The sequence below is a fragment of the Podarcis vaucheri genome (assembly GCF_965113315.1).
Source record: "Podarcis vaucheri genome assembly, chromosome: 17".
NCBI classification, from domain to species: domain Eukaryota; kingdom Metazoa; phylum Chordata; class Lepidosauria; order Squamata; family Lacertidae; genus Podarcis; species Podarcis vaucheri.
Window position 1 is genome coordinate 39,367,463 of NC_138755.1, and position 13,097 is coordinate 39,380,559.

General features: G+C 43.8%; 1 protein-coding gene and 1 long non-coding RNA gene across 3 annotated transcripts in view; one reads left to right on the forward strand and one right to left on the reverse strand.

Annotated features, from left to right (window-relative positions):
- Positions 1 to 13,097, reverse strand: part of LOC309522709 — a 289,900-nt gene that overhangs the window by 164,818 nt on the left and 111,985 nt on the right. The window lies entirely within an intron of this gene.
- The window catches only part of LOC309522653 (T-cell surface glycoprotein CD4-like), a 29,755-nt gene continuing 27,259 nt past the window's right edge, over positions 10,602 to 13,097 (forward strand). Inside the window, exon 1 of one of the 2 annotated variants that reach the window (XM_082206107.1) lies at positions 10,602 to 11,024. The gene's annotated coding sequence lies outside the window, so the exon portion shown is untranslated. The remainder of the gene's footprint in view (positions 11,025 to 13,097) is intronic. The other variant, XM_082206108.1, reaches the window with a different exon arrangement.

Here is a 13,097-nt window from a genome sequence, read left to right on the forward strand (position 1 = left end):
ACCAGAGAAGGAATGACCGCTGGGAGGAGTGCAGAGAGAAGAGAAGCCATGTTGCATCTGCACAACCAGACACCTCCATCTGCCCCACCTGCAATAAAACATGTCTCTCCCGTATTGATCTCTGTAGCCACAGCAGGCCCTGTAACTTTCCAACAGTTTGACTTCACCCCCAAAGGCACATTCCTCCATCATCTCCCAAGACAGACGAATGCCAACTAACTGATGGAATGTTTGACATGGCGATGTAGATCAACACTGGATTCCTCCCCATAATTTATGAATTAAAATATTTATCTATATCATTCAAAGCCAAAAGAGGGAGTATAGTTTTTCTCACAACTTAAAAGCAAAGAGAAGCATGTTTGGTACCTGGAATTTTCTGAAATGTCTCTAACTACTTCCTTAGAAATTGAGGAAGACTGCATGTAAACGTTATATCAATTAAAATCAGGTGTAGCAACACGGCAACAAGACTAGCAACACAATCCGAACTATGTCTCATCAGAAGAAAATTCTGTTGAATTCTTCGGGGCCTGCTTCATGCGAACTATGGTAAAGATTGCAGCCTAAACTATAATTTGGTATGTCTTCGGTTCAATAAAACCTCAGTAAAATTGTATCAGTCCTAAGTGTTATATTATTATTCCCTGCCTTGCAGCTCATAGTTCCATTTGCTGAAGTAATTGCCTACAAAAGCTCATGCTCTTTCAATAAAGTAATTTCAGTTAGCCTTAGAGGTGCAACTGGCTTCTTTTAATAAGCTTATTAATAAAAACTAACCCAGCTCCCCTACTGTAATGATATCCATAATTCATTGGGTGGACAGTGAAAGATGCTATAAATAAATTGGCATGTGCTGAAGCTGCTGGGTGATGACTTGCACTCAGCTCTCAACTAATAAGCCTGTCATCTTATCAGCACAGGGAGTATTGAACATAGTGGGCGAAATGACGTTGCACGGCCCCGGCTCCTTCAGCCACGGGGGCAAGGCATGGTGATGGATAGAAAGCTTCATATTATGTCCTTCAAGCTCAAGGTTGGTGGTTCAAGTCCACCCAGGGACGGCTGTGGGCAGGATCCTGCACTGCAGGGGGTTGGCCTAGATGTCCCTTGGGGTCCCTTCCAATTCTATAATTCTATGCTTCTAAGTTTGAAGAACATAATCTGAGCCAGAAAAATAATAATCAGAAAGGCAAAGTTTTAAACAGCTGCTCCATTTCCACTCTGCTCAAACTGGCCGTCTTTTTGATTGGTTGATTGATTGATACATATACATACAGTACATATATTTGGAAATGGTTAATGTGTCTTCTGCAAATCTAGTTTGGCCTCAGGCCCAAGTCCCCTCTCTTTCTCTAGCTGTCTTAAGCGAGACCATTTACTTAATAGGTACCCTAGCAGCCTTCCTACCTTTTAAGGCTGAAGAAGGAAAATCAGAAGGTAAGACAGCAGCTGGAAAATTATTGGCCTAACCCCAGACACACAGCTAATAACCGAAACCCTGGTTTGATAGTAACACCAGCAGAAACACTTCACATGTTTTAGGTGTTGGTGTGTGACTTCGGAGCAATTTTGATGGATTCTGAGCACCATAAAAGTTCTGCTAAGGTCATACTGCCACCTAGAGTCTACGCCACAAAAGATACAGTGAAAAAGGGAAACATGATAAAACCTTTCATTTTTTTAAAAAAAGTATTTATCTATCACATATCATTATTTTCTTCCAAAAATTGCACACATAGGATCTTCCCCTTTTATCTTAACAAGGTCTCTGTAGGGAATGTTAGAATGTACTCAAGGTAATAATAATAATAATAATTTTATTTATATTTTATTTATTTTATTTATTTATTTAAGTTTTATTTATATCCCGCCCTCCCCAGGCTCCCCAGGTAGGCATAATTGGAGCCATGAGCCTTTTGTGGAGGGGCTCTCACTGCATTTTGAGCATTCATACAGACTTCCCTCTTGATTCAAACTCAGGGAAAATATCTTTGTTTGGTTTTCAGAAGAGTTTCACATCGTGCTGCCTGTCGGTCACAAAATCACCTCCCTCAACTTTCCCGGAGTACAGTACTTGAAAAAAGTTGCAAAACAAGCAGCACAAAAGGACATTTCAAGAATTCCCTCGAAAAATGCTCCAGCTCTGCTGTTACTGGGTGCAGGCAGGGCAGGATCATGTCACTCTGATTCCAAAGACTCTTCACAGGCTGCTGGGAAGCTAGCTGCTGTGTCTAGTGTCCTGCTTGTGAGTTTCTATGGGGCTTAGGCAAAGGTAAAGGGACCCCTGACCGTTAAGTCCAGTGGTGGACGACTCTGGGGTTGCGGTGCTCATCTCACTCTAGTGGCCGAGGGAGCTGACGTTTGTCCACAGACAGCTTCTGGGTCATGTGGCCAGCATGACAAAGCCACTTCTGGCAAACCAGAGCAGCACATGGAAATGCCGTTTACCTTCCTGCTGGAGTGGTACCTATTTATCTACTTGAACTTTGACGTGCTTTCGAACTGCTAGGTTGGCAGGAGCTGGGACCGAGCAATGGGAGCTCACTTTGTCGTGGTGATTTGAACCGCCGACCTTCTGATCGGCAAGTCCTAGGCTCAGTGGTTTAGACCACAGCGCCAACTGCGTGGCTTAGTCAGAAACAAAAGATGATAAGCTATGGACCTAGGTCTAATCCAGCGATGAAATCCCTACATTCTTATTCCCGACAGAGGTTCATGTTCTTTATCAGCTTGATACTAGATCAACTCAAGCTGCAGATTCCTCTCACCGCTGCTTCACGATGGGAGGAGTGGAACCTCACCTGTGGGATGCTCTCTCCAGATAGGCTCCATCATGCAGGTGACAGCAAAGGTTGCAAGGTTTTTAGCCGGGGCAATTAGAATAAGATCCATTATTTGACTATTGACCCAAACCCCCAAAACGTATTTTATATAATTGACTTTTTACCTTTGTTTTCTGTATACCGCATTTTGTTGTTTTATTGCTATGGCTGATGCATTCATTCAACATTTCTCTGTAATGAGATGTTTGACTAAGTATCATTCTATGGCCTTTGTGGAAGGGGAATTATTTGTTTGCTTTTGTTTTCTTATGCATTTCATGTTCTCATTTTGTGCAGTCAAACCTCGGTTGTCGAACGTAATCCGTTCTGGAAGTCCGTTCGGCTTCTGAAATGTTTGACAACCGAGGTACGGCTTCCAATTAGTTGCAAGAGCTTCCTGCACTCAAGCGGAAGCCGTGTTGGATGTTCAGCTTCCAAAAAACGTTCAAAACCAGAGCATTTACTTCTTGGTTTTTGGCGTTCGGGAGCTGAAACATTCCAAAATGGAGGCATTCGGGAACCGAGGTTTGACTGTATTTTTATGTTGTGATCTTTGGATGAGGGGCAGCCGACAAAATAAAAAAATAAATAAAATCTTTAATTGCACGGCCTGAACCTTCTGTGATGCAACTGAATTCCACCCAAAAACAGCAACCGCCTGGAGGTGCTCAAAGGGGCCGTTCTCATTCATACAGTACTGACTTTTTGAGTCTGGCCGTGCATCTTGTCTGCCTTCTGCAAGGGTTGTTTTTCCCCACCAGCGGTCTTGTCACAGGTGGGGCAATAGCCTCATTTGCAAAGCTTTTCATTACAGTTCTCTGTGTGCCAGCTGAAGCTCTCTCTGCAAACTGCCGCCAGTGTCAGGTGTTGTGGCTTCAGGCAGAAAGCTTATTGTCTTTGAAGCTGCAGACATTATAGGCAACATGCTGAAGCAAGACGCTCTTTGGTGATAGGGCATTTTGCTCTTTCTGCTGGGCAGCTGAAACCTCAATTACAGGCATTCCTACTGGGCAATTAAGGAGCGAGCCTCCAGCAGTTAACAGGATGCATTGTGCTCAAGCGTCTCTTGAAGCCAAACGTAGTAAGCTGTCTTATACGAAATTGGACCATTGGGTCATCTAACTAAGTACTATCTACACTGACTGTCAGCAGTTCTCCAGAGCTTCAGAAGGGAGACTTTCCCCATCCCTACCTAGGAGTTGCTGGTAAATGAACCAGAGACAGCTCAGTTGGTTAGAACATGGCACTGTAGCCTTATTGGGGCTCACCGATTGGGTCTGCGTTGCTCCCGGACAGGAGGAAAGAAGTCAAATGACACCAAGGGTTGGCAATTCCCGCGTCATGCAGGAGGCGTTATGCCCCCTGCCCCACTCACCTAGCTGGTGCGCTACGCCCCCGGGTGAGCACCCAATCAGGCAGCTTGGTGGGGGCGTGGTTTGCTGTTTAAGATACAGCTACGCCAGCCATTCCGCCCATTTTCACCTTCTCATCGCGAGTCACCCACCCACCACTCCCTTAGGGCTTAGCTTTTCTCTTGACCTTGCTATGGACCTATGGTTGGTCACCCAGGTTGCCCAGGGGGCCTGGTAGGAATTTTTTCCAATCAGCCTTTTGGTTTTTTTCGCCTACCTCATAGCAATCGTCACAACTTTCTTGGTATTTGGTGATTAGGCATTGGAATGTGTTGTTGGTGTGTGGAAGGGCAAGGTGTGGCCATCGCCTACTGTGTCCAGTTCTGGGCACCACAATTCAAGAAGGACACTGACAAACTGGAACGTGTCCAGAGGAGGGCAACCAAAATGGTCAAAGGCCTGGAAACGATGCCTTATGAGGAACGGCTAAGGGAGCTGGGCATGTTTAGCCTGGAGAAGAGGCGGTTAAGGGGTGATATGATAGCCATGTTCAAATATATAAAAGGATGTCACATAGAGGAGGGAGAAAGGTTGTTTTCTGCTGCTCCAGAGAAGCGGACATGGAGCAATGGATCCAAACTACAAGAAAGAAGATTCCACCTAAACATTAAGAAGAACTTCCTGACAGTAAGAGCTGTTTGACAGTGGAATTTGCTGCCAAGGTGTGTGGTGGAGTCTCCTCCTTTGGAGGTCTTTAAGCAGAGGCTTGACAACCACATGTCAGGAGACATGTCAGGAGACGGCCTTCCTTTGCTTCATGTTTTGGCTGCCTCCGCGACTTACTACAACAAACATGAAAGACGTGTCTCATGCTGCATATCAATTCAGACATGGCTGTGACGTTTGTGGTATTTGCTGTCTTACCCACAATGTATGCCACTCTGTCTCCTCACCTGTAAACCACTGCGGTGCCCACCCCTCCCACCATAGAATGGGGTGCAAGTAGCATTGTCAAGGAAGGAGTGGGTGGCAGAGAAATGAAATCTCAGTCGCTTCTGGGGGCTTTGGATTTCCTCTGGGTTACCTAGGCAGGGATTCATAGAAAGCAACCAACGAAGTGTGGGTGAGAAACCACAGCAGCCCCACCGCACTCCTCCAAAGAAGACAAATCACTGAAATTCAGCTTCATGAGGTACAGATATTTATGTTGGCATCCTGAACAATTTGATGGCACTTTGAGCCACGCCAGCTAACGCAAAGTCTTGGATGTGGCTTGATAATGAACGGGCAATCAAGACTCAATCGCCATATTGTGTTTTATTATTGATTCTACACATTTACAATCTTCTTTCAAAGAAAAATTACTCACAAAGTGGCATACAGGTACCAATTAATGACTTTATTTGTATTCATAACATGTCTTAAACACCCTCCATTTGAAGTTTCCAGGGCAATGTAAAAAAGTGTTACTAAAATCATCATATGACTACCAAATTTTAATCCACAGGAACAACAAGATAAAAGGCTACTGACAAAAACGGAGGGGGAAAAGGTAATTTTACCATACAGTGTTATTACATAGTTTAGTCAGTACTTGACACTGGACTTAATTGTTTCTGGGTGGAGTCTGATATTTTCTGTGTCTATTCTGTAATAGACTGTAATAGACTCTTGAGAGTCCCATGGACTGCAAGAAGATCAAACCTATCAATTCTTCAGGAAACCAGCCCTGAGCGCTCACTGGAAGGACAGATCGTGAAGCTGAGGCTCCAGTACTTTGGCCACTTCATGAGAAGAGAAGACTCCCTGGAAAAGACCTTGATGTTGGGAAAGATGGAGGGCACAAGGAGAAGGGGACGACAGAGGATGAGATGGTTGGACAGTGTTCTTGAAGCTACCAGCATGAGTTTGACTAAACTGCGGGAGGCAGTGGAAGACAGGAGTGCCTGGCGTGCTCTGGTCCAGGGGGTCACGAAGAGTCGGACACGACTAAACAACTAAACAACAACAATTCTGTAATGTTATTTTTCCGTTCTTTGCTCTGCCATGTTTAAGAAAAACAAGGAAGTTATAATCTAGCGCCCTGACTGGAGTGTTCCCTAAGTAGGGCTGGCCCAAGACATTTTGGCACCTGATGCAAATGGCAAAATGATGCCCCATTCCCTGCCAGGACAGAAAGGGTGGGCAAAGTTGTTTATCAGGAACAAGGAAGGAATAAAGATCAACATCAAGATCTGCTGTTCCCATGGATCCTGCCACCTGAGGCTGTCGTCTCACGTTGTCCCTGAGGCCTTGTCCCTAAACCAGTAGTTTCCAACTTGCATGAGTACAAGGGCCCCCATTTTTAACCCCCCCAAAACCCATGGACACCTACATGTTAAATGCTGCAATTTTAGGCTGTGGTAACTGAGAAAATGCATACTGATGACAATCTATTAGGAACTCAGTCACGCTTTTGTATAAATTTGCCAGTGTGCCGAAACCAAATAAAGCAGCAAAAAATCCTCCGTTTATTTCCTCAGTTGTACCCACTGATCAATAATCCAAGCTATTGATTCCAAAAGGTATGAAATATAACTTTATTTGTTCATAAACATACATTTACTTATTTTTCCAGCGTACCCACTGACCAACCCAATTAATCAGTTCAGAAGGTGTGAAATCAGTAATGGAGGAGCGTTATTTGTGGATCCTGTGGGATAACCCCAAAGGTTGGGAGCGACTGCCCAAAGCCTTCCATGGCACATGGGTGAGAATTCTCATGGCTTCTGTACCAGATATGAAACCTCATGTGGTCTTGAATGCAAATATTTAAGTGTTCAATTCACAATTCTTCAGGAAAGAGCTTGAGTTGGAGACAAGACTGCTATTTGCACTGGGAGGAAATCTCCTTTGTGTCAATGTGAGCTATATTTTTGTTATGTACTGAGTTGAATAGGATCCAAAATGCAGCCGTCTGATTGGTCCTAGAACAATAGGATCCAAAATGTAGCAGTCTGGCTGGTCCTAGAACAATAGGATTCAGAATGCAGCAGTCTGATTGGTCCTAGAACAATAGGATCCAAAATGCAGCAGTCTGGCTGGTCCTAGAACAATAGGATTCAGAATGCAGCAGTCTGATTGGTCTTAGAACAATAGGATCCAAAATGCAGCAGTCTGGCTGGTCCTAGAACAATAGGATTCAGAATGCAGCAGTCTGATTGGTCCTAGAACAATGCAGCAGTATGATTGGTCCACAGGAGCCACCCAATCCAGCTCCAGGTGGAAGTGAATCCACAACCTGATTGGCCTACAGGAGAATCCCGAAATTAGCCAATCATGTGCGGCCCATTGTGTAAATAATGTATATAAAGCAGATATTTGGGGGGAACTTGCATTCCTCGCTACTATGAGCTGAATAAAGAACATGAAATCCACACTCAACTCCGAGTATATTTCAATTTTCAATAGAGGGGGGTTTGCCAGGGCCATGACAGGGGGAGAAAGGGTTCTCTCCTACTACCTCCTATGGTTGTGATCTTGAGGCGGTGGGGAGGGGGAGGTGCATTTCTGCTAAATCTTTTTGAAAGTCATTAAATGCAGTAAGACGTTTGGCTGTAATTTGGCTCGTTGAAGATTTAAATCTCCCTCTCTCCTCTGGTAGTGCTGCTGGGAAGCTTGAAGTAAAATGGAAAAGGTGCAGTTTTTTGGGGGGGGGCAGAGTCTGAAGACAGCAAAGGTGGAGAAAGGATAGAGGAAGGTTGCACCCCTGTAAATGAGGTTAGCCGTGAGGGGCAAGGGATGTGTCTGCCGTTGAAGTTTCTCACAAAAGAAATGAAAATTGTGGCTGTACATATTATAGTGGTACCTATAGATATGAGTGGGATCCATTCCGGAGCCCCGTTCGCATCTAGAGGTAAACGTATCTAGTGACAGCACGTCTGCGCACACACACAACGCTTTTTGCTGCTTCTGCACATGCGCATGATGTTATTTTGAGCATCTGCGCGTGCGCAAGCGACGAAACCCGGAAGTAACATGCTCCGTTACTTCTGGGTTGCCGCGGAGCGCAACTCGAACGCGCTCAACTTGAAGCAAATTTAACCCGAGGTATGACTGTATCTCAAATGTTGGGTACTACAAATGCTAAAAACATTGTCTTTTTTAAAAATGAAAGTTGGGGGTCGGGAGTTTATGGTTCACCCAAGGGTGCTGCCCTCATTCGTTGACACCCATGGCCAAGGGTTGCTGCTTGTTGATCAAGAAGGAGAAACCTCAGAGTAGCATGGCGCCTGTGGGCCTCCAAGGCATTTTCTTGATGTGAAATGGCTTGTTGTACTGCTGTGAGGAAGCAAGGCAGTTCAAGAAGAGACTAAGACTCTCCTGCCCCCTCCTGTATGTGACGTCTGAACACTCAAAGTGAGAATTTTGAAGCTCTGAGGTGATGCTTTCAGTTTGATAATCTGACAGCATCAGCTTCTCATGGCAGTCTTCACAAAATTTGGGGCAGGAGGGAAGAGACTATAAACAGTGCGGCCCAAAAGGCCTTGACATGTAAGAAATTCTGTGAAATTTCCATGTTTACAGTACAATGACGGAGTGATCTTTCATAGTCACGGGTGATAAACACAATCTTTCCGACTACACTGTGGTAATTCAAAATCTGTAACAATCTAGATGTCTGTGAGCCTGATTAAGGCCTCATCTGCACAATACATTTAAAGCAGTGTCACACCACATTAAACCGCCATGGCTTTCCCCAAATAATCCTGGGAGCTATTGGAGCTACAATTCCCTCACAGAGCTGCAATTCTCAGAATGGTTTTTAGCAGTCAAACCCTCTTTGTAGGTAACTCTGGAAATGGTAACTCTGTGAGGGAAATAGGTGTCTCCTAACATCTCTCAGCTCCCTTAACTACTCTTCTTGAGGGGAAGCCATGACGGTTTAAAGTGGTGTGATACTGCTTTATAGTGCAGACGGGGCCCAAGATAGTTTGGGTGGAATTTAAATGTGGACCTATTGAAATTAATGGGCCTAACTTATGTTCATTAATTTCAGTTGGTCTCCTCTGAGTAAAAAGTTAAATAGCACTCATAGTCTTAGCATGTGTTATTGGTCGTCTCTTGTGTGCATTTAAGTTTCGCGTGATAAAAGTGATACAGACACGTTCTATTTCTTAGCTTCCATGGCTGTTTAGCCTCACTGTTTACAACTTTTTTCTCCATGCCCTTGTACAACATGCCCTACTTGTACGTGTATGTATCTGCTGATGGCACTTTATGTGTTAAGTTGTGGGCGAACATGTCAGACGACACAGCGATTCTTTAAGCAGCTCTTCTTTATTCAGATGCCAGAACAGAACTAGGCTGAGGAGCTCAGTCAGCCTGCTTATATAGAGCTCCAGAACAATGCAACTGTTGCCATTTTCTAAAACTATCCAATCACTGAACGTCACTTTTCGATCCTTCATTTGCATAACTATCTACAGTATCCCCCTGCTGGCCCAGGGTGAGAACTTCAGTTTGCTAAATTATTGTGCTACAAGACTCTTTGCTGGCTTTGCTGCAACAGGCGTGATTACTCCCCTGAAAGACTGGCAAAAATGGCAGTTTTCAGGGAAGTAAGTTCCTTGGTCTTCTCACTGAGGCCTTAGTCACGCAGGCATGTCCAAAGTCCGTTTCGGGGGCCTAATCCGGCCCGCCAGTCAGTTTAATCCAGCCCCTGTGGCAATTTATTTCCTGGGGTAAAATCCTAAAAAAACCTCAACAACTTCAACCCTAAAAGAAGTTTAACAACTCCCGCCCTAAAAAAAGCTGAACAACTTCAGTCCTTAAAAAATGTCAACAACTTTGGTTGGCCCTTCGGTCGGCCCTCACTACCCTTCACTTCATCAAATCTGGCCCTCTTTGAAAAAAGTTTGGACACCACTGCGAAAAAGCACTCAGTTTTTAAGACCAAAGAAACACAATGAGGCCCACCCCTCACAGAGGCAGCAAACCCCTCTACTTGAATAGAATCTGCGTGTTTTTGTTGATGCATGAGGAAATAGATTATTTATTTATTTTTATTGAGTTTATTTACAACACATACACACACACTTGTAAAACTGCACATGAAAATAATAATACGCAATCAAAAGGGGAAAAAAACACAAACGAAAAACAAAGAAATACAAATAATACATAATAACGTATGGAAACTTCTACAAAACAGATGGTCAACCATATAGATGTGTGTGTGTGTGTGTGTGTGTGTGTGCGTGTGTGTGTGTGTGTATTACACCATATTTCAGTTCTTCCAAGAAGGAGACAGTTTACCAAAAATAAAAAGAGAACCATGTAGAAGATGAAGGAAGTCAGTTGGAGGAAATAGATTATCACAGTGATTTCTGGCCAGTCCGAGAGAGTAAGCAAGCTGACATGCGTTGAAAATTAAACCGAGAAACTAGAAATCCATTAGAAAGATTCATTATAACTTCTGCCTGTAGTTTTCCAACTAACACCAAAAGCAACTCGACCCCCACAGAGTGCCCCAAATGACCCCAATTGTGGGTCTCTTGAAAGTCTCTGAAGTCCAACCCAGAACCAGCTGGGTCCCCCCCTTTTTTGTGTTTTCCGGTGCAAGGGGAAGGGAGGGGATGGAGAAACCAGAAATGCTGAGTGGCTTTCTGAACTTTACTGGCTTTTTTCAGTATTTTGAGAGTAAGAGGGAGGGTTTTCCCCCTTCTTCCTTCAGCTCTTCATTGCGTTAACACCTGGCGAGGAACTCATCTTTCAGAGAGAAAGAACAGAAGAGAAATACAGACAGAGAAAGAAAGAAAGAAAGAAAGAAAGAAAGAAAGAAAGAAAGAAAGAAAGAAAGAAAGAGGTAAGGACACAATTTCCCTGTTTTATAAACTAGTCCTATAATAAGTCAGTGGGAGCAGGATATTTTTGGCCAAGTGACTTGATAATCTAACACATTCACCCCATCCCTGGCCAGCCCCTATGCAAGTTTATTTTCTAGGGAGGTAAAAAAAGAGAACATTCTCCCTCTTGCTTATAGAAGATAAGTTGTCTTCTGCATTTTAGACAATACACCAGTGGTCAGCAGACTTCTTCAGCGGGGGGCCGGTCCACCGTCGCAGAGACCTTGTGGGGGGCCGGACTATATTTTGAAGGGGAAAAAATGAACAAATTCGTATGCCCCACAAATAACCCAGAGATGCATTTTAAACAAAAGGACACATTTTACTCATGTAAAAACACGCTGCGGGCCAGATTTAGAAGGCGATTGGTACGGATCCGGCCCCTGGGTCTTAGTTTGCCTACCCATGCGCTACACCATTTTCTCTCCAGCGATACAAACGTCACACACCCTGGCACTAGCATTAGCTTGTCGGCGAGGTCTCTAACCTTTTGCTTCTCTTCTTTGAGGGGTTTCATGTTCACCTTTTTATTGAAGGTTCTCTTTATAAACACATAAGCTGTTCGCATTTCTTAGTTCTTTTTGCATATGCTGTGAACGGTATTGAAGGAGGTGGTGGTGCAAAGATTGCCTTCTCCACTCCAAGCATTTATCTGAAGGCCCTCTCTGTGCAATTGGCTTTGCAAAAAGCAGAGTTACTGATTATGCGTACAGAGCCAATGCACCAACTTTATTTGTACCTCTGAGTGAATACTCAGAGTTTGGGAACAGGGACATCAGGTGTGTTCTTGATTCCCCCATCTCTCTACCCGTTCAATGAATATTTTTACGAATAGAGCCACTGTGGCTCTGTCCACATCCTTCTGCTGTGTAATTTGTAATCTATGCAGCGTTTTTCTAGCTTTGCTTTTCCCGAGCTGCTCCCTATTTTATTCCTCATTTCACCTAATCATCTTTTTGTGTGTGCCTTTATGCAGTCCCCCTCAACGCACCGTGGTCCCTGAAATGTCTGACTAAAATTTCTCAAGGCATTTGTTTCCTCTTGCCTTGAAAATTGCTTTAATCATCATCAGCCAAGACAGAATTTGCTGCTTTAGCACACTCACATTTTCTTCAATTTTAAGGAAAGGTTTCTCCCAGTAGGGATTCCAACCATATTTTGCAGCTAGTGAGAGAATAACCTGAAATTCTACAGCCCTAACCAGAACACAGGATCCATCCAGGACATGTTGGTGCCTCAAGCAGAAAATCCAGATGGCACCCTTATAGAACACACAATTTAATATGGAGGACAAACATGAAGATGTTCTCCTTTGCATGCTTCATTGAAATGAGGGGAGAATGCGCAAGGGCATGTTAATTTCAGTGGGCCTTTTGCATATTATTAATAATTTTATAATAATTTTATTTATAGGCTGCCCATCTGACTGGTTTGCCCCAGCCACAACTAAAGATTGGAAATTTGTGACACTTTTAGATTCTTCAGGAAGAATGGGAGTTCCCTATAGAATAGGTAGATTTATATCCATGACTTATCCTCACTATGAATCAGGGATAAGACCGTCATGGTGGATTTTGCCTTTTAGATAAATTGTTTCAGTCTCCGACTCATCTGCTTTTAAAGATATCAGAAATGGCCGCTTCACCTTGCCTCATACTACAGATAACTTCAGAAGCAAGTGCGATAAACGTGTTAAATGGTTAAAAAGCTATCATTTTCACATACACCTTAATCAAATTTAAATCTGGATTCTGGTTTATTGGAAACCCTTTTCATCATTCATGTATGCACAAAAAAGAGCACAACAGGCTGACGAGTGCCAAATCTACACATTTTTCCATAGGAGAACAAAGGTCTGCACTGCTGCCGCCGCCCCTCTCCCAAATAGGATGCTATTTTGCCACTTCTTCTGACTTGCTGCCTAGGGCACATATTCCCTCTTGCCCCCGCCTGATCCGAGCCAGAGGCTGTCAGGGACATATGACAGCATATTTGAAAATGCTTTTATACTGCATCACTCATAGAGTCCCTTC